This window comes from Equus caballus, chromosome 19 (assembly GCF_041296265.1).
Source record: "Equus caballus isolate H_3958 breed thoroughbred chromosome 19, TB-T2T, whole genome shotgun sequence".
NCBI classification, from domain to species: Eukaryota; Metazoa; Chordata; class Mammalia; order Perissodactyla; family Equidae; genus Equus; species Equus caballus.
Genome location: NC_091702.1, coordinates 12,791,135 through 12,818,559, shown reverse-complemented (window position 1 = coordinate 12,818,559; position 27,425 = coordinate 12,791,135).

Genomic DNA, 27,425 nt, shown 5'->3' with positions numbered 1-27,425 from the left:
ATCCAATTTGGAAAAGAAGAAGTGAAGCATTCCTTATTTGCAGATGACATGATTCTATATATAAATAACCCTAAAGAATCCACCAGAAAACTCTTAGAAATAATCAAGAACTACGGCAAAGTTTCAGGGTACAAAATCAATTTAAAAATCAGTTGCATTCCTATACACTAACAATAAACTAGCAGAAAGAGAAATCAAGAATACAATCCCATTTACAATCACAACAAAAAGAATAAAATACCTAGGAATAAACTTAACCAAAGAGCTGAAAGACCTATACACTGAAAACTATAAGACATTATTGAAAGAAATTGAAGAAGACACAGAAATGGAAAGATAGTCCATGCTCTTGGATTGGACGAATAAACATCATTAAAATTCCCATACTTTCTAACGCAATCTACAGATTCAGCGCAATCCCTATAAAACTTCCAACAACATTTTTCACAGAAATAGAACAAAGAATCCTAAAATTTATATGGAACAAGAAAAGACACCAAATAGCCAAAGGATTCCTGAGAAAAAAAGAACAAAGCTGGAGGTAGCACACTGCCTGATTTCAAAATATACTACAAACCCATAGTAACCAAAACAGCATGGTACTGGCACAAAAACAGACACATGGATCAATGGAACAGAATCAAAATCCCAGAAATAAACCCACATATTTGTGGACAGCTAATATTCCACAAGGGAGCCAAGAGCATACAATGGAGAAAGGAGAGTCTCTTCAATAAATGGTGTTGGGAAAACTGGACAGCGACGTGCAAAGAATGAAAGTAGACCATTATCTTACACAATGCACAGAAATCAACTCAAAATGGATTAAAGACTTGAATGTAAGACCTGAAACCATGAAACTCCTAGAAGAAAACATAGGCAGTACACTCTTTGACATCGATTTTAGCAGCATTTTTTTTCAAATGCTATGTCTGACCTGGCAAGGGAAACAATAGTAAAACTAAACAAATGAAACTACACCTGAACTAAAAACCTTCTGCACAGCAAAGGAAACCATCAATAAAAGAAAAAGACAACCTAACAATTGGGAGAAGATATTTGCAAACCATATATCAGATAAGGGGTTAATATCCAAAATATATAAAGAACTCATATGTCTCAACAACAAAAAACCAACAATCCCATTTAAAAATGGGCAAAAGATCTGAACAGAGATTTCTCCAAAGAAAATATGCGGATGGCCAACAGGCACATGAAAAGATGTTCAATATCACTAACTATCAGGAAAATGCAGGTCAAAACTACAATGAGATATTACCTCACTCGGGTCAGAATGGCTATAATTAACAAGACAGGAAACAATAAGTGTTTGAGAGGATGTGGAGAGAAGGGAACCCTCATACACTGCTGGTGGGAGTGCAAACTGGTGCAGCCACGATGGAAAACAGTATGGAGATTCCTCAGAAAATTAAGAATAGATCTACCATGTGATCCAGCTATTTCACTGCTGGGTATTTATCCAAAGAACTTGAAAACACAAATGCATGAAGACACAAGCACCCCTGTGTTCATTGCAGCATTATTCGCCATAGCTAAGACTTGGAAGCAACCTAGGTGTCCATCAGGGGACAAATGGATAAAGAAGATGTGGCATATATACACAACGGAATACTATTCAGCCATGAGAAATTATGAAATCCGGCCATTTGTGACAACATGGATTGACGTTGAGGGTATTATGCTAAGTGAAATAAGTCAGAAGGAGAAAGTCAAATACCATATGATCTCACTCATAAGTAGAGATAAAAACAACCACAAACAAACACATAGCAACAGAGATTGGATTAGTGATTACCACAGGGGAAGGAGGGAGAGAGGAGGATGAAAGGGTTTGGATTGTAATTAGTCTTTGGGCAGTGAACATGGTGTAGTCTACACAGAATTTGAAATATACTATGACGTACACCTGAAAGTTATACAATGTTATAATCCAATGTTACTGAAATAAAAAATAAAAAAACAATGTTGAATGAAAAACTCATTTCATTCTTCTGCTCAAAACCCAGAAATGGCTCCTTGTTTCACGCAGGACAGCTGAAGACCCCACAGTGGCCTCAGGCCCTATGCGATCCAGTCCCCCCAGTACTTCTCTGAGCATATTTACTACACGCTTCCCTCCAGCCGCACAGGCACACTCCCACCTGAGGGCTTTTGCACTGGCTGTTCCTCTGCGTGGAATTCTCTTCCCCCTATTTCCCTCATATTCTTCAAATTTTTGGTCAAATTCCTCCCAATTAATGAAGACTGCCCTAAACATTCAAATTAAAATTGCAACTCACCCCCTGATATTCCCAAATTCCTCTTGCTGTTCCACTTTCTCTTTTCTCCATAGCACTTACCACTTTCTAGCACACCCTGTGATTGGATTTTTTTGTGTGTTTATGTCTACTGGCTGTTGCTTGGCTCTAACAGAAGCTCCATGAGGGCTGAGGTTGTGTTTTGTCCCCAGGTGTTTCCTCAGAGCTAGAATAGCACCTGATGCATAGTTGATGTTCCATAAATATCTGTGGAATAAACGAATACTCGGATTTTTATCACAACATTGTTGTAGTGGCAAAAAAAAAAAACTGGAGAAACACTAAATGAACAGTAGGAAAATAATCGAATAAACTTCTTATTACGAAATATCATGAAGCTATTTAAAAAGCATGAGTTAAATCTATATCTGCTGATTTCAAAGAGGGTCATGATGGAGAAGGCATAAAATGATATGCACAGGCTGCTTACATTGGTTACCTTGAGGGAGAGAAGAGAAAAAAATGTTTTAAATAAATATTAATAAAATGGAAAAAAACTTACAATATAATATTAAGTGAAAATATGGACTACAAATGTCTATCTATATTATTACTGCAGTACATAAAAATTTTAAATGAATATGATCAATGATTAGAAAATAACTTGGAGACATAAAAATGTTAACTAGGTCTCTATGGGCAATTTCGTCTCAGATTTCTTGTTGTTGTAATAGGTTTTTGCAGTACAGTAACATTTTAAAAAGAAAGAACATAAAGAAATCTTGACCTATTATATTTTCACAAAAAACTTCTGAAAAGAAGCATTTTCATTGATTTTAAAGTAGAAAAGACTCCCTGGTTAATGCATCTTTTTCCACATACAAACACATTCAGTCCTGGAACACATCTCATTCAGTCTGTCCCTAACATTATTAAAGAAATGAATATTTCCCAAAATAAACCTCTAACATGCAGTATAAATATGCCACTTAAACTTAGCATTATTAACATAAAAGTAAATTCACTGTTTTCCCCTGAAAAACATTATTACACTATTTTACACAAGCAGTATTCTTTATAATTACTTTTCAAATTGCTTTCAAGTAATTATTTTCTTATGATTCTTTTTTTTAAAAATGTCATAAGAAACTGGTGGAGTAGATATTCTTAGCCTGGTATTATAAATGAAAAGGAGACAGTTTGAATGACTACCCAAAGTCACTTAGCTAGTTAAGCAGGAAGAGTGCCCAGTTACCCTGACTTCTGCTTCAGTGTTTTTCCATTTTTGTCAGTAAAAATCTGGCAGTCACATTCTTACAGCAGTTTTAAAAAGTCCTAATAAAATATTTCATCAAGACTCTCCTGTCTTCAGCTGAGGAGATCACTCACCGATTCTTTTCCTTTGGGACAGAAGAAAAATTGGATTTTATAACACCAGATCATAGTCACCTCCCAAGAGCCACCAGTGGGAAATAACATCAGATTATTTAGAATGGCACCTACATCACTGCTCATAATTCATAACCACCACGAGAAGGAAAGTGGACGGCAAAGTAAATAAAATAAGTTGATAACACAATAAATGTTGTGAATAAGTGGGCCAAAATTAGTTCTTATGATATCAAGCAAAAATTTTCACCAGTGTATGTTAAAGATGCCCAAATGCTTTTTCATTTATTCTTCAGTTGACAGGAATAGATATAAACGCAAATGTTTCCTTTTTTTTCCAGAGGAAACTTACAGAGAGAACAGCTCCCTGGGAAAGGCCAGGAATAAAAGAGAAGGAAACTACAAAAGGAATGAACAAGTATAATTAGAAAGAGTTTTACCCTTAGGATTGTGTCGTCTTTAGTAAAAAAGTTGATCCACCTAATCTTCTCCTTTTGGTTACTTTTCCCTTTAGATGTTACTGACTCATGCTGATGCTTTATACTCTCACTTTACACTGATAAGGAACAGCCTGCATTTGTAAGATGGATGACTTATCCTGGAGTCACTCTCTGTGGCCATGTAAAGAATGAAGAAGCTTCCTTCTCCAGTGACAAAGCCTTCATCGTCAATCGACTTCCTTACTACCATGTGCTTCTGTCCCTACAGACTAAGGAGAAGAGATGAGCTAGAGAAACAAGGCAGAGCTGAGAATAGAACCTTGGAGTATAGAAGGGTGGGTGCCAGTGGTACCCAGAATTTCTCATGATCTTCTACTGAGGCCAAACAGAAATGTAGCTCATTCCCCAGCGTACATTGCTGGTTTCTTATACTTTTAACAGCTTTATCACGTTTCCATGAGTTACCTACACCACCCCACCCCCACCAAAAAACAAAAAACTTTTCCATCTGGGAAGTTAAGTTAGAGGAGTTTGTGCTAAACCTATGAAAAAAACAAGAGGTGGAAACCAGAGGACTGAGGGCTCCAGAAAATTAGGAATGGTGAAGTGTCAGATTTTAGCCCCAAGAAAATGTCATAAAAAGAACTACCAAACTTAGACATTTCAAAATGGCTGTACAATTGCATGTTCCTGCCTACTTAACTCCTGCATGTGTGTGTGTGCCCACGTGCGCACACACACACATTATGAAAAGATGGTAGTTGCTGGTGGTGGTTGTGGTGGTGGTTGTTTTAGTGGGGTTGGTTTATTCCAGTTTTGCTTTCATTTTATACCAAGAGCAGGAAATTTAAAACACCTTTAAGTTGCCCCTTACACTTTTGTGAACAAGATATTTAGGTGGATATATTATAAATGTAACACAAATATATTGAGTGGCCATGAAAAATAAAATTTACGGGGTCAGCCTCAATGGCCTAGTGGTTAAGTTCAGCATGCTCCACTTTGGTGGCCCAGGTTTGGTTCCCCAGGCGTGGGTCTACACTGCTCTGTTAGTGGCCATGCTGTGCTGGTGGCCCACATACTAAAAAATAGAAGAAGATTGGCAGAGATGTTAGCTCAGGGCAAATCTTCCTCAGCAGAAAAAAAAATTAATAAAATGTATGGATTCTTGAGGTATATTCTGACAATGGCAAATGTTTTCATATCATATGATTTTATGGATACAGTCAAAAATTCTCCAAAAAGTAATTAGCTGAATAAAATAGGACCTCCTGCAAAGGTAGCCCCTATTAGAAATTGTCCTGACAATTACTATGAATAAAACCAAAATAAAAACTTAATAAGATCAAGAAGATAAAGTCACTTCTCTGGAAAATGGCATACATGAAACTTTGCTTGCTAAGACTGGGGAGGCAGAGAACACCATCTCAGCCCAGGGCCACCCCTACGTGGCTCCCCTCCCACAGGCACAATGCTATCCTATCCAAAGATTGGTGTCTTCACTTGTACAATGATGGACTAACCCAATATAACTCCTGGGACTGTCATAAGGTTAAAAGTAAAATAGTTTATAGAAACTTATAAATTTATGTCACTATTTATTAGTTATTAATAAAATTATCAGAGATGAAAACCATTTTTAAGATATGCAAGTTATTAAATACTGAAAAAATGAAAAAAGGAACAAGGACTGTTATCAGAGGCTATATTTTTATCATATTACCATTTACCGAAAAAACTAAGACAAAGCACTTTTTAGTAAACTAGAGTGCTTCAGGAAACACAATAATATCAACAATAATAATAATAATATGCTTTGCATCTGTATGCTCACAACTTAAAAACTCATTTCACCTTCCCAATGTGGATATTATTATTCCTGTCTTGTAATTAAGAAAAACATTAAGTGACCTGCCCAAAATAACCCAGCTCTAAACTGCAGAGCTCAGACAAATCTAATCTCCTGACTTCTGCTCATATGCTCTTATCAAGAAGTGCTATTTGGCAAACAGATTTGCTAATGAATATAGATGCTTCTATTAAATGGCCAAATTCAAGTGAAAAATAACACAGAAAATAACAAGTCTTGGCGAGGATGTAGAGAAAATGGAACCCTTGTACACTGCCAATCGGAATGTAAGCGGTGCAGCCACTGTGGAAAACAGTATGGAAGTTCCTCAAAAAATTAAACAGAGAATTACAATCCAGAAATTCCTCTTCTGGGTTGAAAAGTCATCTTGTGAATTGAAAACCTGGACACAAACAGATATTTGCACACCCATATTTATAGCAGCATTATTCACAATAGCCAAAAGGTGGAAGCAACCCAAGTGTCCATCAATGGATGAATGGATAAACAAAATGTGGTATATACAATATTATTCAGCCCTAAAAAGGAAGGAAATTCTGACACATGCTACTGCGAGGGTGAACCTTGAAGACGTTAAGCTCAGTGAAATAAGCCAGTCACAAAAGGCTAAATACTATATGATTCTACTTATATGAGCTGCCTAGAATAGTTAAATTCATAGAGACAGAAAGTAGAACAGTGGTTGCTAGAGACCGGGGGAAGGAGAACCAGGGTGTTATTGCTTAATGAATACAGAGTTTCAGTTTTGCAAGATGGAAAGAGTCTGGAGACAGACGATGGTGATGGTTGCATGACAGTGTGAAAGTAATTAATGTCACTGAAATGTACATTTAAAAACGATTAAAGTGGTAAATTTATGTTATGTATATTTTCCATTATTTTTTAAATAAATAAATTTTTTGTTAAATAACAAATCCTTTCAATGAAAAGTATCTGTGATGGTTAATTTTATCCATCAACTTGGCCTGACTATGATGACCAGTTCTTTGGTTAAACACTAGTCTAAATACTACTATAAAGGTGTTTTTAGATGTGATTAATATTTACAATCACTTGGCTTTCAGTAAGGCAGATTACCCTCCATAATGTGGATGGGCCTCATCCAATCGCTTAAAGGCTGAAGAGCAAAGACAAATCCAATCCCGAAGAAGAAGGAATTCTGCCTCCATATTGCAACATAGAAATTCTGCCTGAGTGTCCAGCCTTCAGACTCAAGACTACAGCATCAACTCTTACCTGAATTTCTAGCCTGCACCTTGCCCTAAAAATTTTACTCTTGCCAGTCCCCATATTTGCATAGCCAATTGCTTAAAATAAACTAAACCTCTCTCTCTCTCTGTATGTGTATGTATGATATCCTATTGGTTCTGTTTCTCTAGAAATCCTTGATTAATATAGTATCTAAAAATCTTAAAGAAAAGCAGAGTCTTAAGAAAAAAAGCTTAATGTTTTCAACCTTATTAGCCAGTAAAGAAACGCAAATTAATACCACAATGAGACATCATTACAGACCTAACAGAATAGCTAAAATGAAAAATAGTAACACCAAATGCTGTCAAGAATACAGAGAAATGGATCATTCATACATTGCTGGTGAGAATGTAAAATGGTACATTCTGGAAAATAGTTTAACAGTTCATTTCAAAACTAAAAATGAACTTATTACATGATCCATCAATTGTACTTGTGTTCATTTATCCCAGAAAAAATATTTATTTTCACAGGGGAACTTATACACAAGTGCTTATAGCAGATTCATTCATATTAGCCAAACACTAGAAACTACCCAAATGTCTTTCAAAGGATGAACGATTCAACAAACTGTGGTACATCCATACCATGGAATACTATTCAGCAATAAAAAGCAATGAACTATTGATGCATGACACAACTTGAATGAACCTCGAAAAAATTATGCTAAGTGCAAAAAGTAAATCTCAAAAGGATTCATATTGCAAGATTCCATCTCTAAAACAATCATGAAATGACATAATTATAAAAATGGAGAACAGATTAGTGTTTGCCAGGGGAGTAGAAATCAGGGAGAGATGAGTGTACTATAAAAGGGGAACACAAAGGAATCTCATTGCGACGGTAGAGTTGAGTATCTTGATTGTTGTGGTGGTTAGATACGTTGCACATGTGGCAAAATTGCATCAGGCTACATACACACACAAATAGTGCAGTACAACTGATGAAATCTGAATAATCTCTATGGATTGTCCCAATATCCTATTCTTGGCTGTGATATTGTCCTGTGGTTGTGTGGGATATTGGCATTGGAGGTTTCGGAAGGGATGCATGGGAGTGCCCTCTACTTTTCTTTGTAACCTCCCATGAATCTATAATTATTTCAAATTAAAAGTTAAATAAGCTAAAGAAACATCTTTGTTGTTTAAATATTAATATAAACTTTCTCTCTATAGGAAATGAGACCCTGTTCTAAATAAATTCTTCCTTTTAAAGACTCTTCAATAAACATGCATTTCCTGCTCCACTCTAAGACCACTTTTTATCCATTTAATTTGCCAACAATTTATTTCCCACGAAATAAATGCTTATGTAATAAAATAAAATGATTAGGAAGCAAACTTACATTTATTAAGGCTGTTTACATGTTGTGAAATGTAGCTACACAAGTGATATCAAGCCTAATGAACAAAATAGTCATTCCACTCATACAAATAATGGATTCTAATATTTTAACAGTTTATGACCCCCTTTAAGAGAAAGAAGCTTTGAGATTAGGAATTCCACAGACAGTACCACCACGAGATATTTTTATTGACTGGGTTGGTGCCCTTTCAATACCAAATTGAAGAGCAATCTTGGCAGACAATCTTATTAAACTAGTTTGCATATTTATGAAGACCCTGTAGCTTAATAAACTCTCATAGAGCAATGAAATTTATGGAGATCACTAGAAATGTCAGAATAGGACTCTAAAGACACAATAAAATTTAGTAATTCTCATTTGAATCCCAACTGATCTAAAATAGAAACCAGTTTTTTTTTTTTTACTAGCCCTGTCTCACTCACGACAAAATCCAATTTTCTTATGTTGTGTTCTGTTTACCTAATACTTACTTGACCATATTGAAGTCCTGCCATGGGCTAGAGTTTATGCAATAAATTTAAAGGATTTAGGTTTAATTTCATGAAAGTTGACTTCTACTCCCTTTAGCTGTACATATAAAAGTTGATGGATAGTTAGAGAGAGAAAAGGGGAATGATAGCTAAGATTATAAATAATACACAATACCAATAAAACTGCAACAAAGCTACCTCTAAAGCTAAAGAAAGCATTATTCTATCACACTGTGGTTTGGAACGAGATAATGAATCAGATCCTCTTGTTTTAAGAAGATCATTTATCAGCTTAGTTTATCTACACAGTAATGACTATTACTGCTCAAACTGGAATTACAGTTAAGCTTTTATGTATTATATCAACCAAAAGCAACTGATAAGCCCATAATGATAATAGCCTTTAAAAGCAGGATTCTTTAAGTTATTTGTTGGGCTCCAGTTATAGCCTGGTCCTTTTTGTCCCCGTTGCAGCATCCACCAACTTTCCCCCATTCCTGTGTCCATCAGTCTCCTCCCTCCATGGACCATGGAACACTGGGAGAACCTGAACCCATTTTCATGGCTGGCTGAGAAAGGATGAAAAAAGATAAATATCCAAAGCTATACTATATATCCCAGCTCATCACAGCATATAGTATTATTAAAATGATTTCTGCAAAAATCAGAGAAGAAATGTTTCTAAACATGCATTTGTTATAATTTTAAGTAATTCACAGAGATTGCCCCTGAGAAAATCAAACTGGAATTAAAACTTCTGGCTAAACAACAGGGTAGATAAATAAATTTTCTTTATTTTTTTTTAACTAAGCTACTAAATATTTGTCCAAGAGGATTCTTTATATAGACCCAATCAAAACTGTTTATACTTATAAGCCAAACTGCCTCAACCAGTATCTACTACATATTCATATCTACCATCAATGGACGATGTTTGAGATAGCTAAGAGTAGAGAGAAAAAAATCTGGATCTAAACCAAACCAGAGGGAAAATAGGCACTAGATTGTGTGTTCTTTACTTTACAGCCATATTAAATAACTTTTGGGAAGACTCAGTTTACGGTTAATATTAGATAATAATGTTAGTTAATATTTAACTTTTCTCCTCCATATCAAGCTTTCTTCACCAAATCAGGTAATCACCCCAAGTTGGCCTTAGCATAGATTGGCTACAAAAAGATCCTTAACTCACCTTACTTTCTTGCTGATACAGTTTTTTCAATTTACTAAATATATTTCCACTTTCTTTTTTTTCCTTCAATCATTTTAAATCAAGAAGCAAATTTAACACCTTAGAAAGTTAAATGCACTGTACAAATAGAAGTTCCTATTTAAATTCAATTTAAACAAGTTAGGCCCTTTTGAGTTCATTAAATCCCTTTAAAATAATCACTGTAACACCTTTATAAGCCTCACATGGCTAATATCATTGTCTCCATCTTATAGGTGAAGAAACTGAGGCTCATAGGAATGAAGTGATTTCCAAAAATCTCACAACTAATTAACAAAAGAATTAACAATAAAAGCTTGGTATACAGTTTCCTTTCACCTTCACTGTGCTTACTCAGAAATAGTCACAGTTTACAAATACATTTTTAAATAAACTTCAATTAAAAAAAGTTTTTGAATTAAAAGACAGAAATCCGTGGCGTACATCATTTACTTCCCTTTTAAACTTCAGCTGGATAACCCCATATGCTGTTACTACTGTCAGTGACTGCAATATAATGTTAAATTTATCTTTAATTAATTCAAAGTAGGAAATCTTTGAACAGACACCTTTTTAATGACTTTAATTGATTCCGAAGCCAATTATGTTTTATTTTTAGTCTCCCGCAGAGCCCAATTCTTAATAATCTTCCTTTTGTGCAACTTAACCATTTGCATGAATCTTCTCTGACTTTTTAGAAGCTAAGCAGGGATCCTCAGCGGAGAGTTTAAACTCAGAGCTACAGAGGACACCAATCTATGGAGGGACCATTCACACAAAGAAATGGTAGAGTTGTGTATTTATTAGGAAATGTTTCTAAAAGATGGCACTCAAGTGACTTGCTCTAACAAAATCATTATGACTTGATAATTTTGTAACAGATGGAAATAAAATGTCTTGCAGAAGGATGACTTTTTCTATTTCACAGAAAGGTGTCTTATGGGCTGGCAGTGGTCCTCAGAAATCAAATATCTACAGAATATTAGCCACATAAGACAACTATACCAAAATCTTTAAATGTCTCTAAAATGGGAACTTTTGAAACTAAAAGAGAAACAGGCAACAGATGTGAAAAAGAGACTAATGCCTTTAATTTTTTTTTTTTTTAAGATTTTATTATTTCCTTTTTCTCCCCAAAGCCCCCCGGTACATAGTTGTATATTCTTCGTTGTGGGTTCTTCTAGTTGTGGCATGTGGGACGCTGCCTCAGCGTGGTCTGACGAACAGTGGCATGTCCGCGCCCAGGATTCGAACCAACGAAACACTGGGCCTCCTGCAGCGGAGCGCATGAACTTAACCACTCGGCCACGGGGCCAGCCCCAACTAATGCCTTTAATTTTTGAGGAGCACTTTTAAATGTATAACAAATCAATTTTTAAAAAGAAAACTAAGAATATAAATGGGAAAATTATTAAATAGCACGTCGAAAATTTTAAGTCTCTCTCGTGTTCAAACAATGTTGGCAAGGCTGTGGTGAAAGTACGATGAAGGTGTGCTGCAAAGGGCTTTGTGAACTGGAAAAGTCCTTCTGAAAAGGAATGTGAAAATATGTAGTGAGGGACATAAACAAATTCATGGTACCTTGACCTGGTCATCCCACTCCTGGGACTGTATACAAGTTGTGGCAGACACTTTAGAATCACTGACCATCCCCAACCCTTTTCTCTGCGCCACCTCCTGGCCGGGCATGGCCACATATCACAGTACTAGTTAAGGAAAGTAAGAGTAAGTCTGCTAGGTGTACCTTTCATTCTTCCTTCTTCCTGCTATCAGTGGGCGAGTGTTAGTTGAAGCTCTAGCAGCCATCTTCTGAACATAAGAGAAAGGCCACAAATATTGCAGAGATATTGGCCTTTAAATCCGTCAACTACTGAATCGATGCCAACAACCACTGTATAACCTCCAAACTTGCTATGCTGGAAAAACAAACCCTGGTTTGTTTGAGCCACTTAATGATACACAAAGGAAAAAAGTAATATGCTTACAACGATTTATTATAAGACTTTTCCATAAGACTGAAAAAAGGAAAGCAACATATTGCCTACTAACTGGGAGATGTTTAGGAAATAGTGATGTAAGCCAATCAGATTTAAATAACCTGAAGATCACGTGTGTGGTGGATTGATTGTATTAATGATTCCAACTTTTTTAACCTTTCCTAGATTCACATTCTTTGCCATGAGACTTTGCAGTTACTTTCAACAAAGAGGTAAGTTGATTTTCCTGCCCCTTGATTCTGAGTTCAGTGATGGAATGGGACTTGCCTTGGACAGTGGGATGTTAGCCAGCATGGCACAAGTAGTCTTGAAAAGTACTTCTGCATTTGTGCTCGTCCTCACATTAACATCTCAGCCATCTCCATGGGAACAATCCCAGGCTAGCCAGTTGGAGGCTGAGACATGTGGAGTGGAGCCAAGTGTCCCTATTGTCTGAGCTGAGGCCATTTTAACCTTCTGACAACCAGGCCACTTCCAGACACATGAGGGAGCCCAGCCAAGATCAGCAGAGCTATGTGGATGGCCCACAGCTGACACATGGGGAAGCCCAGATGAGATCACCAGAGCCCGCCCCAGACCAGCTGAACTCTGTAGACTCATGAAGTAAATAAACATTTACTGTTGCATGTCACAGAGTTTTTGTGGTTGTTATACAATATTTATATGGCAATAGATAACTGATATAATGCCAAAGTCAAATTTTGTTAAATATTTATTCATGCATTTAACATTGATTGCACATTTCCAATATACAAGGTGAGAAGAGACGGGATACAGGATTGTATTACTCTATGAGCGACAAAGTTGTAAGCAATATGACATACATGGGGAAAGGCTGGGAAGGGTGCTAATGCCATACATTGTCTTTATTTGTTTGTCTTTGCTTTGCTTTAAAATGGCCTTTCAGGCACCATGATTGAGGGTTGGTGGCATGCCGAGGGTGGAAGAGTAAATGTGAATTGAAAGAGTGGAAAGAATGAATGACAAGAATGTGTAGAAGTGGGTAGAGAGCCATTAGGATAACTAATCAGCCTTTTTTAGTAAGAATACAAAAACATGTTTGTAGGCTCAAGTGAAAGCACTGGAAAAGATGGAGATTTAGAAGATATGAGAGACAGGAAAACTGACGTGTGAAGTCAGTGAGGAGAGACAGGAGGACACAGGATGGCCAGTAGAAGCAAGGGACTAGAGGCTGCCTCTCTCTCCAAGGTGGTGAGAAAGGATGGGCAGTTTTATGTGCTTGTAGCTACAGAAGCACAGAAAGGTGATAAAGCTGAAACCTCAAGGTCTCTATTTTCTTAAGGCTCAATGCAGCAAAATCATGGACTAGGAGTGAAGAGAGGGAGGTGGGGAGGGGGCAAGAGGAGTTGAAAGAAATAGTAAAGGTCTGTGAGAGGAGGCTGAGTGAGGGTTACCCAAATGATTCCTGAATTGTGTTGAAACTTATTAAGACCTGTCTCACGGATTTACGGTTGGGAAGGATTTTGAAAAGCACTTTGAAGTGACAGCAGAGAAAAACCTATATAAAAATAATGCCTTCATTATTACCTTGATTATCGGTATTTCTGAAAAGTTTTATTTTTAAAACTCTTTGTTAATTTATTTAGAGTTCAGCATAGATTAGGTAAGACTACAGAAATTTAAGTATGAGGTATAAAAATTTAAAATATAGACCAAACATGCCCAGATGAGAAAAAATTTTGTTATCTTCGCTCACTCCATTTACAATTGTAACTTTAATTAGAACATCTTAACCGCTCCATTACTTGATGTGAGGTTTTTTTCTTAATTCTATTTTTGCTGCCTTAATAGTTTCTGCCCTAAACTGCATTAAAAGATTCTAGCTGCGAATTCCTTAGTAGCATTTTAGGAATGAAATAACCAAAAAAATGGATCTAACTAAAAATATGCATATAAGCAAGATAATGGTATTTTTGGTGAAAAACATGATTTAATTCCCTTCCCCCGCTGCTGCCATGACATTGGTTTTAAGCATGCTGAAAGAAGCTGATATAAATGATTTAAAAACTAGTTTAACTTTGACAATCAGGGAACAATCATAACTTTTGAGGAAAAGAATGTTGTGGGGTCCAAATTTGTTGACATCCACGGTTTCCTGGACTTTACCAAGTTAACGTGGAACTTGAGCAAGCAGTATTGTTCCTTTTGTACTTATGTACAATTGTCTCCTCAGAAAAAGGCATCTTACATACACAAACTCTGCAACGTTTTCTTTCCCAGAGGTTCTTAACCTGTTTGGGGTCATAACCCTCACCCCCAAATGCACGTTTGTCCACACACATTTTGCCCATCATCCTGGAGGTTTGCAGATCCCACACAGACTATCCAAGGGTCTTCACTGAACCTCTTCTAGATCCTGTTTTTGAAGGTTCTACTAAATTGAATCCTGAATCCTGAACCGAACAAAGAATTTTCGTCCTGCTCAGTGCTGCACCAGCCTTACCTGGACGGGAGTGGAGCGTTACCAAATCGATGTTCTATCTGAGGCACCGAGAGGCAATAATTCAAGATACAGGATTTACAGAAAAATTATGAAAATTGGCCCTCTGATTCTTGGACCAGTCAGCCAGGTTAAGGATTTTGAAAAGGGAGTCAAAGAAAGGATTTTTGTAGGAGGTTCCTTTGAACAAAACCATAGTCTCAGCCCCGACGACCCCTCTCCTAACTGCTCCCTCACCTCAAGCCCAGTAAGCAGCCACTCTGTTTCAGCGGGGCTCTCAGAGAGCCTGATACATGTGATTTACTCTCCCCTGTTAGGAGGCAGAGAGAACTGAGAGCTGACTCCTAACCTGGGAAATCCAGATGGGCCAAGAAGTGACTACTTTAAAGGAGAATTGCTGAGAAGAGTTGGAACTGGTCTATCTTGCCAGAAGTTATCAGAGGAGAGAATGCAAAAGTGTTTTCATGTACCTGCGTTGACCATATAAAAGGGCGAGCCCGTGCGGGGTCAGCATCAGTCTAGTCCAGGAGGCAGGAAGAGACTCAGCAACAAGAAGCTGAGGTAGGGTTCGGAAATCGTAGGGCTTCCAGAGGGAGACTCCAACATCCGCTGACATTGATGTGCCTCCCCCTCCTCCCAAGACCACTGCAGGTGAGGATCCCCAGTGACGGGAATCCCGGGGGAGCAGGGAAAGTACCCTGAAGCCTGAGCCAGCTCTCAGCTGTACCACTTCAGATAAGAACTTTCTTGTAGCCTCACCTCGTCTCTCCTTTCTCCCTTGCCAGGGATAATAAGAAGCTGAGAGGTGAAAGAAGAGGTGAGGAAGAAAGAAAAGAAGGTCCATGCCACTCTCTCCAACTCCAAGGGGCCAGTTGACCGAAAGGAAAAAGATGGGTGACAAATTAATTATGAAATTTCATTCTTGTGGAGGACTGAAAAGTCTAATTTCTGAACTGAGAATGTTTGTGACTTAAATCCATGGTGGGCACGTATTTTACTTGAGAAAAGTCCGCTGAATCTGCCCACATCTTTTCATGGGAAAGCCTCTTCCACTAAATAAACTTTCAGGGAGATCATGGGAGACTAAAACAAAATTGCATCTTGATCTTGTCCCTTAAATCATTTGTTCAATTTGTACGTTCAATCTATAGCACAAAAATTTGACAGCATTTCAGAGGTTGAAAACTTTTGGCATACATGCCTGATAAGGCTAGGAGACGAATTTGTTTCGCTGCCAAAATGATTTTTTTTTAATTTAATGTGCCTGCCTTCAGGCAGAATAGACACCCTCCAGTGCAGCCTCCACATGGCTTACATCCTGTCCTACCTGCACTTCAGAGTCATTGGTTTATGTCCCTGCCTAGTCAGTGAAGGCATGTGAGTTTGAAGTAGGAAGGCCTCCACCTTAGAGTAAGAGAGATGGATTTTATTTGGATTCAAGCAAATCTAAGTCAAAATCCTGGCTCCAGTATGCATTGGCTTAGTGACCGTGATCAAGATATTTAATGTTTCTGAAAGGTTTTATGTATGAAATATATTAAATGTCTATCTCACCAGATTACTTAGAAGTTGAGTAAGATACTGTGTGCAACACAAGGCACCCTGCAGAGAGAGAGGTTCCAGTGCATATTAGCCTCTTTCCCCTCTTTTATTTTTTATTGCTAAGTTCGTTAGATGAGAAATTGGGTTGTATAAACAACTGTTCATGGCATATACTGCTAGCTTTTCTTTTAGCTGTTTTGAAGCCTTTAGCAAAATTACCTTAAGGGAAAATTCCACCTAATTATAAATAATAACCAAAAATTGAGTTGGCTTCAATTAAAACAATTTCATTGAAGACTCTTCAAAACATTAAAGTTAAAACATGTGGCAACAGTATAATTAAAAAGTCAAAAGTCTTGTAATTGCCTTGTTTTTGCAGTGAGTAAAGGTAAATGCATGAAATTTTTTAATTCTCTCCAAAGGACTGTGTTTACCTTTCACTTGGCCTCATCAATTTTTATTTGTTTTTTGCTGTCATGTTAAGGTCCTCTTCAATGACTGCTTCAATAACTGTAGCTTTGGGGTGATTAAGCTTAGTCTTTGAGTGAGCAGTTTTAACTGCTGGCTTTTCCAAGGAATGACACATTCTGATTAGCATTCACAACTCACCAAGTGAAGAGTTATAATGCTTTATGGATAGACTAAATTCTAAATGACGGCTGTATTTATGTTCACATGGCTAGAAACTAAGACATAGTCAAAGCAGCTCAGAAGTAAGTGTAATGCAAGCAGTTACCTCGTCCAACCATGCAGTCTGTGTGTGAACCTCTCTATCACATTCCTGATAAATGATTGTCCCTCTCTGCTTGGAAACCTCCAGTAGAACAGCTCACCATGACAATGAACATCTGAATTTTAAGACAGGTGCAAGTTTTATAGGGTGTTTCCTTACACTGAACTGAAATCAACCAGCTCATTAGCAGAGATCCCTCCGGTTTCTGCCATCTAATCCCCACCTATGGAGCCAATGAAATTGTACCTGCCCAGAGACCTCTGCTACATGTTATCTAAGATGAATGTTGCCCAGCTGGCGGTATACTGTAGTTAAGCCTGTTGATCATTGTTTCTAATGGCATCAAAATCGATCTCTTTTAAAGCTGCATGTGTACACAGGTGTGCACGTGTGTGTTTAACTTCTTTATGAACAAAATCTTGGATAAGGAAAGTTCCCAGTCAGTGTTACTGAGAGATGGCATCTAGTAAAAACAAAGTCCTCAACTAATGAGAGAAAATAAAATCCTTTTTTCTATGTCACCTGAATGTTATTCAAAATGAAGAAACTGTTGGAAAAGAGGCTGGAGACCCATGTGACCTGCAGTGACTTTTGTGATGTTAGCTTTCCTATGTAACAGACCCTGTGCTAATTGCCTTATTCCCATTTAAACCTCCAGTCATCCACAGCGTAGGTACTATCATCATTGTTAAAGGCAATGAGGAAACTGAGACAGAGAGAGAGAAAGCAATGTCCAAATTCACACAACTAGTCAGTGAAGGAGGCAGGATCTGTATACCATCATTTGAATCCTAGAGCCCAATCTCTTCACCTCTATGCAAAAGTGGTTTTCTTGGCATTTAGTTACCCAAACAATTTAATGCAGAGTTCCTAGCCTATATTCTGTGTTTTCTTCTTCAGAGATAACCTTTGCGATCATTAACCTACTTAAATTCTTCAGTCCTGTCTCATAAGTTATAAAAATTTTAAGGTCTTGGTCAAGGGCATGTGACATCCAGGAGAGTAACTCAAGACAGTTTCCAGCAGTATAGATGGTGCCAACATTATGTAAGATTGCAGAGTTCATCCCTTCTCTCCATCTAGATAACACTCTCCACTAGAGTTACTAAAAGACGGGGGTAGTTGGAGTCCTAGTAGGCAGTTGATCAATTGTTGAACTCAAACTATTTAGGCTGTATTGGGCTGAGGAACTATTGAAGGTGGTTTATTTTATATTCCTGAAGCCTGGTGGAAACAATTCTAACTAATAACAAGCAAAGCAAGCTTTTCTCAGATGACAAGATCTAGAAGAAGAAGAACCTTGCCCACCTCCTCATAGCAACACAGATCACTCCCTAAAGCCCCATGTGCAAACACACACTCATTCACACATGTGAGTGAATGGAAACCAAACATACTAAATCTGAAATGCCATCCATCATCCAGGCTACACTCTCCAGCCCAGGCAATTGAAGAAGCAGAATGGTCCCAGGATTATATCATAAGAGTGGGCTAAATTAGTCGACTTTTATTTTCTCAGACCACAGTCTATTAGGTGTGCCAGCGAGGAGAGACACACTTCTAATAGACATCGTTGGATCACCCATTGCTCACATCCTCCTAGTAGAACCCCCAACATGACCCAACCTTTACTGATCCCAATAGGTTCCCACTCCAGGAGTGGGTCCTGGATCATCTTAACCAACCATTGTAATCCCATCCCTCTTGCCAGTGATTGGTTCCACAACCTAGGTTTAAGCCAATTCACACACTCTATAGCTTCCTTTGGAGATCATTTCCGGCCTGGGAATGAGCACAAAACCTAAGGTGATGCAGAAAGCCTGAAAAGTGGACTTTATTCTACTCTTCTATTGACAAGGACACCAGTTCATAAATCTTACTCACAAAAACTTGAAGTAAAACCAGTAGTTTATTACTCTTTAATATAAAGTTCAGGGTGGTAAGTTAGCTCTCCTCTGCAAAGCTCTCAGACATCCCAGCTCCTTCTACTGTATTGCTCTGTCCTTTCCCATGCCAGACTCCCATCTCAAAGACTAAGCCCATCAAAGAACCCTCATTTCATCCAAAATAAATATATGAGGAAATTTATTATAGGAATTGACTCAAGGAATTATGGCCACAAAGTCCCATGATCTTCCATCTGCAAGCTGGAGAACAAGGAAACCCAATTGTTTAATTCAGTCTGTGTCCAAATGCCGGAAAACCAGGAGAGCTGATGGTGAAGTCCCATTACAAGTCCAAAAGCCTGAGAATGGGGGTTCCAGGACACAATTGTGTAAGTCCTGGTCTGAGTTTGAAGGCTGAAGAACCAGAAGCACCCATGTCCAAGGGTGTCCCAGCTCAGGCAAAGAGCAAATTTCCCCTTCCTCTTCCTTTTTGTTCTATTTAGGCCCTCAACAGATTGAACGATGCCCACCTGCATTCGTGAGGACACAGTCTACTGATTCAAATGCTAATCTCTTCTAGAAATGTCCTCACAGACACACCCAGAAATGATGTTTTGCCAGCTCTCTGGGCATCCCTGAGCCTAATTAAGTTGCCACATAAAATTAACCATCACAGTATGTAACAAAGAAGAATAGGTATTAGGTAACAACTAAAGTGTCTGACATGTTAGGGGAAAGTTATTTTCTTTTGGGCATCATCAAGGAAGCATGTTTCCTTTCCTTAGGTGTTGCTGGCAACCATGTTAATACAATGAGAGAAGCTAGGCAGAGCATAAGGACAATGCAGAGAAGAGGGAAGAACCAAGGGACTAGCAGAGAAATAAAACAAGTGTCCTGGTCTCACGCCTGGGGCCCACACTACCTCTTGACTACTTGTTATGTGAAATAATAAATTTCTTTGTTAGTTGAATTAGATTTACCATTAATTGCAGCTGAAAGAACCCTACCTACTGCAGTGACCAAAAGAAAAACAAAAGGAGGGAAGGAGAAAAGTGACTGGACCCCAATGACCTCATAATAATTTAATGAGGGTCTTAATTTCTCTCCTTAGATATAAGACCAAACTTCTATACTGGTTTTTACTCTATCCCTCAACAAACTCTAGTGGCCCCAAGAATAGAACGAGTAGTTTTCTACAGGAATGTTTTACATCACATGTACTTAAAAACACAACAAATTTGACGCACGTAACAGGATGGGCTGCCTTGCGCTGAATTGCGGGTCTAAGCGTGGTACGTAGTGAGTCTTCTTAACTAGAGAGGTTCATTATTCTCTAAGTCTACTGAAATTGCTCAATGGCTCAGTTTTAAGTAGTGTTCACTGAAGCTGCAGAAGTGTGAATAATAATCTAAAGTCATCGTCATTGCACATTAAGAGCAACATCTAATACCAGCATAAAACATAAAAGTTCAAGAAGGAATGGAAAATGCAATGTTTTTGTCATGCTATGTAATCTCCTACAATCACTTAAATATATACGCAAAATACACTGCATTTAAGCTATTCTAAGTTTAATCTATAATTCTATAACCATGTTTAACTCATAAGTTCATACTTCAGACACAGCTATATTTACAGTCTCATTGCAAAGACTGATTTATGCTTTTCCCACACACAGGGAAAATGACTACTTCTGTCACTTGTTAGAGCAGAAATCATGGCAGTGTATCACCTGGTTTTACAGGAGAAAGTGAGCTGTAAGGCACCAACCTAACAAAATGTAAAGACTGTTTTGGTAACATAGCAGTTCCGTGAAGCTTAATCTACATGATAAAACATTCTCCATCGCCCCACTCCATCTCAACCTCCCCACTAAAAGATGTGTTCCCATGTTTAAAGCCTCCGGGTCACCCTAATCCTGCCTGAATGACTAGCATTGTCACATTAGTTCTCAATTAGTAAATTAACTGCACAGACATTTCTCACAAATAGGTACCTCCAAATTATTATAATCTGAATTCGAATTTTTTGCCACAGCCATCTCATCCCAAGTCAAGTATTTCAGATCATTACTATGTATCCACTTCTAATATCCACTTTTCTAGTGTAGCATGAAAGAAAGTCTTAGAAAGAATATTTCCTCTGAAATGCAGTATCCTGAGTATGATAGAATGGAGCCAAATTGAAACTTGAACCTAGCTCCTTCCATTTTAATCCACGTCTCAGCTTCTCTCACCTTAATATCAATTGGACATAACATTTCCACATTCTATTGTGAGAATCTTCAAAGGTTAGATAGGGATCCTGTCATAGTCATCTCTGTATGAATTCCCCAGTGTTTATCAGTGCCACCCAAAGAATGGGTCTTACATAGAGAGGATGATAAATAGATAGACAGATAGATTGATCTAGCTCTCCCAGCCTGTGGCAGATTATAGCTGCAACATTTTCGGAAGAATTACTTTTCTGGATTCTCATCAAATGCATCCCACATGATTTCAGTCGTATCCTACTGTTTTGAGTTCTCCAAGTTCACCAGCCTTTTTCCAAACTCTGTAATTCTATCTATCGGAGCCTCTGCCAGGAATGGCATCTCCTTCCTTTTTCACCAGAAAGGTAATTCAAGACACAGTTTAATGTCATCTCCTCTGTCTTTCCCACTCCACGAGGGCAAAGACTCATGTTTCTTCTTCAAAGCTGTCTCTTCAGCATCTAGCATGATGCCCGGTATGAGGTAGACACTCAATAATTGCTTATTGTGTGGATAAATTAATGCAAGAGCTCCCCCCATCTTCCTAGACTGCTTTCAACCTCTGCTCTCTTCTCCTATTAAAATCAATAAATACTTTGATTAAAGAATTTACAAATATGTATGATGATTTTCTCTCACAGCCCCTGACAGTAAGTGACCAATAAGTATTTGAGGAGAGAAATATTTATGGCAGAAACAGACTAGGAATCTCAAATCTGTGCCCCATTGTGTTTTTAGCACACAACTGAGAACTGGTTTTACAGTGAGAGATTAAATAGTCCAGTGTGTGTAGATTGGACATCTCAGAATCATGTTTTCTTTTCCAGAAGAGTCTCGAAGAGAAGTGGATTAAAACTCAAGAGTCTTGTAAGCAGACAGTCTAAAGAACTCCTATACATCAATAAGCAAAAGACAGACAACTCACTAAAATTTGGCAAAAAAATTGAACAATCACTTTACGAAAGAGGATATACAAATGGCCAGTCATCATATGAAAAGATTTTCAACACTGTAAGTACTACTGATAGACACAACAGCAAGGATGATCTCCCAGACAGAATGCTGAGGAAAGAAGCCAGATGTGAAAGACTATAAACTGCATGATTCCATTTATAGCAAATTCAGAAACATGCAAAACTATGGCACTGGAAATTAGAGTAGAGCTTATGTTTGTGGGACGGGGTGACTTGACTGGAAGTGGGCACCAGGAGGACTGCCAGGTACAGAAAATTTTCCGGATCATGACATGGCTGTGGTTTCACAGGAATAGCCATCTGTTTAAAGTCATAGAGCTGTACGTTCATGGTCTGTGCATTTTTCTGCAGGTAGATCACATCCCAATACTTTTCTTCTGCTTTAAATCAGAAGCCTTTGGTTGGAATGTGAATGCTACGGCCTGTGAGTCTTGGGTCTCAGCATCCAGCCTCTGGATTCTCCTCCCTCAGGAGAGATGGTGAAGGGATCCTGGAGATCCCTCCCAGGCTCAGGGGAAAGCCTCTGCCTCCTTTGGTCCTTGACTTTGGCAGGCCAACTTCTGGTTTCCCTGCAGAGTTCTCTAGTGCTCTTCTGCTTGTCAATCTGAGGTATTAGAAACAAGATTTAGGGCCCCACATGGTAACACCCAATCATGAAAATGTTGTTCTCGGATTCTTTGTTTACATTTTTCTCCTGCTGAGGCTGAAACTTTTGAAATAAATTGCTTACCTAGCACTCCGTGGAGTAATTAAATAAGAACATCAATCAAACAACTTGCTGGATTAAGCATTTTCTCAATTTCCCCTATAACAGCTACAGCATTTAGGTCCTTGGCCATCCCTGAGACAAAAAAAGATGGAACAACCATTGTCTTTACTTAGTCACCTCTTCCATTCGACTGTGACTTCCTCGAAGACAAGAAATTATCTCATTCATCTTCGTATCTCTGGCATTGAGCCCAGTACCTGGTACACAGTAGGTGCAAGTTAACTGTTATTGGATTAAAATAAATTAATAAAACCTTCACACAACCTTTTGCCAGAGGCAATTTTAACTTGCATTCAACATCCAAGGAGAGTGGGCAGGCTGCTTTGGCAATAGCTCTGACATTGAATAATCTGGATGTTCTAAATTTCTTGTTGCTCATTTATCCTCACAAAAAAAAAAAAAAGAGAAGCAGAGGAGGGTGGTGTTTGTGGGCCTGGCAGGCACATCTCAGACACATCACCCTGCCAGACGGATCAGATGAGGCTGCAGCAAGACCAAGGCCACCTGCCCTGCTGCTGTCTTCTGACTGCTGATGTTGCCTTAATCACTGAGGCGATACAATTTCCTGCCACTAACTCTCGCTGTGGTCCACTGGGAGGTCTCATTTGTCACTGTCATTACCTTTCAGACCAGCGAAACCTCCATCTTTAGTCAGGCCCTTGTTCAGGTGTATAGGAAGCTCACGGTCAGCATGGCAATCCAAGCCAGTGGTCCTGGGGCCCTCAACATGAAGGTGAATCCAGGCACTTTGGTGTATTAACTCTATTAGTAGTGATTTTGAGGAAAGAGTGAACCTCAGTCTCATTTCAGAAGAGTAATATTTTATTTTTATGTATCCTTTATAAAACACACTATTTTTTTTAATAATCCAGATATTCTATGAGAAGGCCTGAATTAAATAAATGCATTGCTCCAATTCAAGCTATACCATCACCTCTGATACTACACTGAGCCCAAACCAGCTCCGATTTCACTCCCCTACCCTCTTTAGCCCATTAGCTGGAAAACTGATATATACCTGACCCCAAAAATGAATCTGATCTATATACAAAGTGCACCCTCTCTCACATGTGACTCGAATAGAGCTGACTTTCTTCTTCAAGAAACACCTGTTTATCACTTACTATGTGCCAGACACAGTTCTGCGAGTTTTGCAAATATAAACACTTATAACACCAAAATCCTGTTTTATAGATGAGGAAACTAAGACACAGGTAGACTAAGTGTCTTGCCCAAGGTCACATGACTGGTAAATGGAATTCTAACCCAGTGCATCTGGTTCCTGAGTCCGTGCACCTAACCGCTACAGTCAGAAAACAGGATCTTTGGAACTAAATGTCAGACCCAAAGTTTCCAATAGCGTTCTGATCTTAGCCCTGGCCCAAAACAAAGGAGAGGGGTATGTGTGTTGGGTGGCCATATGGGTACGTGGAGGTGTGTGTGCACATGTGCGAGTGTACAATGGACAAGTGGTCCACAAAATTGTACCCTCTACCACTTTCTCTCACGTTTTACATCTCATGGTCACCAGTTGGGTCTCTAGAAGCAGATGTGCTGAGAGAGTTTGAGGTGCAAGTTGTTTATTAGGAATCAACCTGGTGGAGGAAGGGAAAAGAGGCAGAAGCGGGCAGGGAAGAGACGAATTGCACGAAGGCCCAGCACAGCCTCGGTCAACCAGAGCAGAGCTCCGGAGTGAGTACGTATGGCCCGTCCAGGTGACCGTGAAGGGCCTTTATCCATCCACCTTGCTCAGTTACTGTATTTAGGCTGCCCTGGGAAGGGCATAACCTCATAGGAGGCGGCTCTGCAGCTGAGGCAGACCCTGAAGGAGCTGACAGCCAGAGCCTGGGCCTGAGGGTCTGGTGGCACAGCTCTAGGTCTACCAAACTCCGAGTAAAGGCCCAAGTCTTTGCCGCAGCCTAAAAGACCCATACAATCCATGACCCCATTACCTCCCCAGCCCCCTCGCCCCCTACTTCCCGCAGTCCCCCTGGCCTCTTTGCCAGCCAAGCTCCTACCTTAGGGGTTTTTTCCTGTGCTCCCTCTGCTTTCTCAGATATCCACCTGACTTGCTCTTGCCTTCTTCACGTCTTGGCTCAAATATGACATTCTCAATGAGGCCTTTTCTGACCCCTATTCTAAATCCCTTTCACCCACTCCATCCCTCCCTGATTCTCCCAATCCCCTTCCTGCTGTATTTCTCTCCATAGCATTTATTGCCTCTAGCATACGATATAATAGCTTACAGATTTTTTATTCTTTCTCTTCATGAGCTCTGCGAAGAGAGAGGGTTTTTTTCCCTGTTGCACTCACTGTTTATCCTCAGGACCAAGAACAGCGCCTGGCACACAGAAACCCTAAATAAATGAATGACCACCCAGAGAGCAAGAGAGTGGGGCTTCTGCCGTCTCAGTTCCTTCCACAGGCTCTGGACAAGAGAGACGCCCTCCGGGTATTTCTTATCTCAGAAGGAAGGACCCCGAATATGCACATCTCTCATGCCATCTCTATTAAATGCAACATAATTCCTATAATTCAAACAAAAATAAATATGCTTTGATTCTAGTACTAGAACAATCAAGCACTCCTACTAAATCTTCCCACCAAATTCACACGGATTATGCACTAGGCCGATGAGAGTGCCCCACTGCAGCCTCCGCTGGCTGCAAGCCCACTGTCGTTTCCCCTGCAATTTCACATGTGTCCCGCTTTTGCCCTCCTGCAGAGATATTAGTGGATTCCTATCCCCTTCTCATTCCCTTTCCCACTTTGGGCCATAGCCTTGAGAAACTGGACTACTGCCATTGTTTTTCCCACTATACCAGGTTTCACCAGCCAAACCGATCCGTAAACCCTGACCTGCTCCACTGGTCAAGAGTGAGGGCTCACGGCTCCCCGCCTACCGGATGGGTATCTTCAGCACATTGCCTCACCGCTCCACGCTTCAGTCTGCCCACGTGGTACCTGTCACTTAAGGCACTTTAGACACATAAAGCTTGTGCCTGGCACATTGTTAGGACGTAGGAAAGAGTAGTTATTATGACTCCGTAATTCCCAATGTCTGTCTCTCCTGCTGGCCCCCATCTTTGTCATTGGCAGCTGCGTTGCTCTCAATTTTTCCTTCTCCCTCAGTCCTTCTTCCAAGTATTATAGCATTCTTAAACCTTTGAGTCTTATAGGCTTCTTCCCCCATTTTAAAACCTTCTTGTAAGTGGGTTTACAGCCATAGAATACGTTATATCCCAGGACTCAGGATGACCTACTTCGGGCTGAGGTTGAAGATAAAAACTGACTGGGCCCCCACTGAGAAGGAGCATCATACCCAGACGACAGGAAACATGTTCCTCTCCCCTAGTTGTAAATTTCTCACAGCAACCCCATCAAACGGCCCAGTAGTCACGTGTCCCAACAGAAAAAAAATATGTGTAGCTGTGTTAAATATGATAAAACGTAAAACATGGTATTTCATGAAACCAGTTTCTTAGTTATGAAATCTAAACCATCATTTTACTTACCTTGCAACAGACTAGTTTGTTGTTTAAATTAAGATGGAAACCAAAAGCAAAGATAATCTGTGAGCACCACCTTGTGGAGAGATTCAAACTACCACATCAGGTTGGACCCTGTCAATCGTTATTCACTCAATACATATTTATTGTGCTGGCCCTGAGGATAGAGCAATGAATAGACAAAAGTCCCTGGCCTCGTGGAACTTGCTTTCTAGTGGGAAGAGAGAAAATAAGCAAGGTCAGTCAGTGAAACACATAACTTGTCAGAAGACGGTGAGTGCTGTGGAGAAAAATAACGCAGAGAAGAGTGTCAGTCCAGGGGGACTGCAATTTAAAATCGAGAGGTCAAAGAATGCCTTCCTGAAAAGATGATGTTTGAATAAAGGCTTGACAGGAAGGGGGTCAGTCTTACTTGGGATAAGAGCCATTTAGCTAGAATGGCACATGCAAAGCGCTGAGTGGAAACATGCTTGGTGAGTTTGAGGAACAGCACTGGGGGCAATGCCCAAAGCGAGCATGGATAGCAGGAGATGAAGTCAGAGCAGAAGCAGGAGCTGGACCACATGGCGGCCTCTCTGGTCCTAGTAAGGATTTGCCTTGTACTTCAGATGAGACAGGAGCTTCAAGAGGTTTTAAGCAGAGGAGTAAGATGATCCAGCTTCCTTTTTAACAGGATTGCTTTGATTGAAGGGATTAGGGCAGAAATAGGCGGTCCTGTCTTTAGACTCAAGCAAGAGGGGCCCCTCCTGCTCTGGGCCCCTCAGTTAAGGCAGTCTTGAACAAACCAAGCACACAGCATGTAAACTTATGGCAGTGAAACAGCACATGCAACATTGCAATAACAGACAGCACTGCACACGTGCCAGGTGGGAAACTCAGCCCCAGGATGACCCCAGAACCAAGAATCTTCAGAAATGTTGCCACAGGAGCGCTTTATAAAGTGAGAAGTCTCTCAATAAGGAAAATCTGGCTTCCAGCAGCTTCATTACAATATATGGACTGATTCAAGGCTATGCAATCAGCTTCTGCCCCTAACTTCTTAAATTTTG